We start from the raw sequence: 5472 nt of genomic DNA, 5'->3' as shown, positions 1-5472 counted from the left end.
TCAATGTATGAATCAAACTCACTTAGACAGTCAACGGTTTCTTTTCTACCCATCATTTTTTATATCCATGTATGTGGTTACAGTAAAATCATATAAAAATCGCTCAGGAAATCTGTCCTGTCTTGCCTGCACTCGAGACGGTGACGTGTGAGCGCCACTGACAGATTCTTCACTCCTATTGGTTGTCGCTCGCGAAATTTGCTGTTCATTTGCATAAAGTTAAACAATTCTTAACTTTTGTCGCTTGACTCGTATCGCTTGACACGCCCACATTCTGTCGCCAACGGTCACTGTCGCTCGTGTCGCCGGAAGTCGCCAGCTCTCCATTGAAAATGAATGGGAGCATGTCGCTTTGTCGCTGTGTGTCGCTGGCAGTGTGAACAGGGCTACAGAGTCTAGCGACATACAGCGAAAAAGTCGCTGGCAGTGTGAACGGGGCTTTATTAATAAAAGTCGTGGGGCAGCGTTGACAAGTTTCTTTGCTCCTGGATATGTGAGCTGCGTGGTGTGTGTGTTTGTGTGTGTCAGTAAGCAGCGCGTTAATATAGAACGGTAATTAAAGGCTCTAATGCACACACCAGCACGCCAGTATAGGTGTATGTATTGTAGGAGCTAGACGACGTATGATGACGTGTGACGGCATAGTAGTGGTGTCCCAATTCTTAGGGGAATATTTTCACCCCTACCCCTTGACACTCTGTTTCAAGGTACAAGGGGAAGGGCAAGGGGTATAAAATAGAATTGGGATTGGGCCTAAGACTAAGGAAAAAATAGACTGTCCTAGAAACTTCCATCTGAAGATGTGTGAAGATATTAATACTGAAGGTATAAAAACTGCATGTTCTTAATTTGCTGAAATAAACATTTGCAAAACAAGCTTACATTTATAGCTAACAAATAAAAATCAACTGTTAAAGTTACTGAGTGTTTCACTTTATAAAATTACTTCTAAATATAAAGTCATATGCCATTTGCGCCAGGGCACTAAAAACAGTGTGTTTGCAAATGTCTCATTTGCAAACATCAGGTACCAGTAAATCATCACCCTGTACAACCAGATACTGCTACTTTAACTGCATATATTCATTATAAAGATTTAGTTTCTTTTAATCTAAATTTTCCAACATACAAATTCACTGCTTTCAGATGGCAACTGTATTTCCAAAAGGATATGATGCATTGCAAACACACTGGAATTTGCAGTGGAGGAATAAGCAACAATATTGCAAACATAAACTATAAAGCAACAAATAAATAGTTCCATGAGGGCTGACGTTTCACACAGTGGTGACCGGATATATCTCGATCCTCTCATTTATTCACTCTCAGAGCAGAGTCATGACCTTACAGCTGATTTCAGGTCAGTTTAATCCTTCTTCATAAATTAGATCGTCCCGATGCTGTATTTGCTGCATTCTTCTTTCACATTTCTTATGCTCTATTAATGTATTTAATTGTTTAATTAATTTCATTAACTCTTCTTGTTTTAATTCAGTATACTGTATTTCTTCTGGTCTTTCCTCTCTTTCACTAATGTAAATGAACTGAATGGGAAAACCCTGTTCTGAGGGAAGGGAAGAACACTAAGTGATATCTTTTCCAGCTGGATGAAGTAGAGCTGTCGTCATGGTGAGATCACTAATGTCACAAGGGGTCAAACATCACTGGGACTCACATGGAACGGAAGAAGAAAGTTCAGAATTTGGGCAATGAGCCACTTCATTTGTTCTTGCCAGACTGGCAAGTTTAGTAAAGACATTTTTTTCTCCAGTCTTGAGAAGCTTATTTTATGGAACAAAATACAAATATAATAGGAATATGCAAATATAAGCTTCTGCAAAGTCACAATGAAATCCAAGTTGAAAGTGAATCAGCAGTGAATTAGCTGAAACAAGACAAAGCGTCAGTACCTTTGTCAATATTTGGTCCAGAATGACAGTCAGTGTGTGGCTACACCACATTAATGTTTGAATCATCACTAGGCCTGTCATGATAACAACTTTTTGTTGTGCGATATATTGCCCCAGAAATAATTGAGATTAGCGATATATATTATTGTCATTTTAAAGACAATTTTATGCCACTGAATATATAATCATAATGTAACAGCATAATAATGCAAGAAGGCCTACACACTTCCAAATGACAACAAACTTAACATTTTGAAGAATATTTAGATCATGGAAATTAAGTATCAAAATATTAGATACCTTAAAAAACTTGAATAAATGGTAAATAAAAATTTTCTAACAAAAAGTGCAAAGTAACAAGTAGAAAAAAAGACAAATGCACAAAGAACTTGTATGGAGATGTTTCCATCTACAGATTTTTCCCTGACCTTTTTTTCTCTGTAAATTAAGGGTTCACACTATTGCTGAAAAACACAATCACTACTTAGTCAGTCAGATGTCCGTATGCACAAAGGCTCAGATCCCTAAACAAGACCATATCTGCAGATGAAACTTTTTTGTTGAAGCATTTTTAAATGTGAACTAGCACCTCATGACTACACCACGTTATGTACGAGAAGCTGCAAAAGACACAGGCACGAGTGGAATGTGCAAAACATGGTGACATTAATTTTTAAGTAAATATAATGTGCGATATATTGCGTCACCAAAAATAATTGAGGTCATGTACATATATTGCGTGATAAGTCGATATATTGATTATTGCGACAGGCCTAATCATCACAAAGACTCAAATTCTAGGAGTGTTTCAATGAGTAAGTGTGATTACATGCACAGTTTTAATGGGGTTTTGCATAGTCAAACTACAGTCTTCGTCTCTCTGCAATATACATGACACTGCATAATTGAATATTTGAAGGATTAAATACAATATACCGTTGTTACTTCTGTCTATTAAGTGTACATGGGGATAACTGTAGTCTGATTAACATGTATACATGCTGGACAAAGCCAAGAACAATCGCAGTATGTACTGTAGGTCTGTTATTGTTTGAGTTCGACTCAAAATCAAACCTTTAAAATGCATGTAAATGCACTTGTCAAGTCATTTTTATTTGTATGGCTCTGTTTACAATATACCTTCTTTCAAAGCAGCTTCACACACACCATTGTGCCTTTTCACACACTTTTTTTTTTAGCCTCTGTCATTTATTTAAACTGTATTTAGGACTGATCTCATGACTTGTAATGTTACACCAAATCTATTAAAGGAATAGTTCACCCAAAAATGAAAATTCTGTCATCATTTAATCATCCTTATGTCGTTCCAAACTTGTATGCCTTTCTTTTTTCTGTGAAACATAAAAGAATATATTTTGAAAAATGTTGGTAACTAAACAGACAGTATTGGTGAGCGTTGACTTACTACATTGTATGGACAAAAAACACAGACATTTCTCAAAAAAAAAAAAAAAGTTCCACAGAAGTCAGTCATATAGGTTTGGATTTACAGTGCATAGAAAAGAATGCCCCCCCCCTTAAAATAATCACATTTTGTTGCTTTGTAGCCTGAAATGATGACGGACATAGTTTTTGTTTTATCCAGCTGTATTTTACAACTTATAACATCCAAGTGAAAGATATAACACCAACATGTCAGAAAAAATAAATAAATAAATAAATAAAAAACAATCATTGAGTTGGAAAAAGGATCACCCCCTCGTGTCAGTATTTTGTTGAACCACCTTTTGCTTTAATTACAGCCTTTAGTCAGTTGGGATATGTCTCTACTAACTTGGTATTATATCTTTCACTTATATGTTATAAGTTGCACTGAGTAAATACAGCTGGATAAAACAAAACTGGGTCCATCTTCATTTCAGGCTGCAACAAAATGTGATTATTTTAAAGGGGTGTGATTCTTTTCTATACCCACTGTACATGAGAGTGAATAAATGGTGACAGAATTTTCATTTTTGGGTTATCCCTTTAATGAGGATGAATCTAATGTGTAGCCTAATCTGCTCTGTACATAAATTTCTTCACAATTACACTGTTAAGCCTATTGTTCTCCTGAAGCAATTTATTTTATAAGTGGATAGTAAATGCAGTTTATGCATGGTAAATTAGTTTAGAAATAACACACACACAACTCACAGTTTCTTTTAAAACACTATCTCCCCAATGTCCAAAGCCACAGAATTCTAATATGCAAAATAAAATAATATGCTTTTATTTATTAAAATCTGTACAGTCCTGGCTAAATCAGTCTCAAAAGTTTCTTAATCAGTTCTGTTCGGGAGTTAACGCTGGGCAAGTTACTTCAGGGAAATCAGAGACAACTGAGTGTGAAGAGTTTGGCTCTGGAAGGCCTGAAAGTGAAGGACCAAGCACACCTGATGATTGGTGCCAAGCATTTATACCAGCAGGTAATTCGCTGGCCTCCAGGTGCTCCATTGCGGGTCCTTGTAGCTGCTGAAGACCTATCTGGTTTCACTTTCCCTGGTGACTGTTTCACGGAGGGTTACAGTTCTCTTTGAAGGTCTGCCCCCTTTTCTGAGGGGGATCTTTGGTAAAATAACACCAACTAACATCTGAGTCTTTTGTGTGGCCCCAGCTCTTGACCAAAAAAAAAAAAACAATTTTTCAAGATTTCAAGATTTTGGATCCAACTCAAAGTCTCCATTTTCGATTTTTTTTAAAGAGATTAAATCAAATAAAAAAAACTTAAAAACTATAAAATAACAAAACTTTATTTTAAGAAATGTATCCACTAGAGGATGGAGATGATGTACTGTATATACAACTGCCCTATGTAAAGATGGATTATCTCCTGCAAATTTGGCATTAACTATAAAAGCATGTTTAGTTAAACAGATCACCATACAGATGACTTAGATATTTGTGTCGCTGAGATGCATTAGCGACAGCTGTTTTTCTCATCTAAACTGCTTTGTCCACACTCATGCCTAGAAGACAATGCATTCCCTTCTCTGCGTGGCAGTGCACAAGGAACTGAGAGAAATGGGGAAAACATGGACCAAGTACTTATTTTCTTAAGGTCAGCAATTTACAGACTACATTCCACCTTTCTGCCCATAGCTATCAAGGATGCAGACAACACGCTCTGACAGTGAACAACAACAGCAGACTGAAAGCACAGACTTAAAAAGAAAGAGGAAAAAGTGACCCAAGAATTTACTAAGAAACTTCCTATGATTCAGTCTCTCACTACATGGCCTTTTATTTGGCAGAAGCACTTGAAAAGCATGGACACCCCTCAGTGGATCTTGTCAATTTTACTTAAAGTGGTCATATGATGCGATTTCAAGTTTTCCTTTCTCTTTGGAGTGTTACAAGCTCTTGGTGCATAAAGAAGATCTGTAAAGTTGCAAAGACTAAAGTCTCAAATCCAAAGAGATATTCTTTATTAAAGTTAAGAGTCAATCACGCCTAACTAAAACGGCTCGTTCTAACACGCCCACACGTCTACTTCACTATGTGGAAATATTAGCATAATACTGCCCAAATGTGCACGCAAAGAAAGAAGGCGTGGTTTCAG

This window comes from Sinocyclocheilus anshuiensis, unplaced genomic scaffold (assembly GCF_001515605.1).
Source record: "Sinocyclocheilus anshuiensis isolate Anshui unplaced genomic scaffold, SAMN03320099.WGS_v1.1 scaffold2533, whole genome shotgun sequence".
Lineage (NCBI taxonomy): Eukaryota > Metazoa > Chordata > Actinopteri > Cypriniformes > Cyprinidae > Sinocyclocheilus > Sinocyclocheilus anshuiensis.
Note: the sequence above shows the minus strand (reverse complement) of the source record.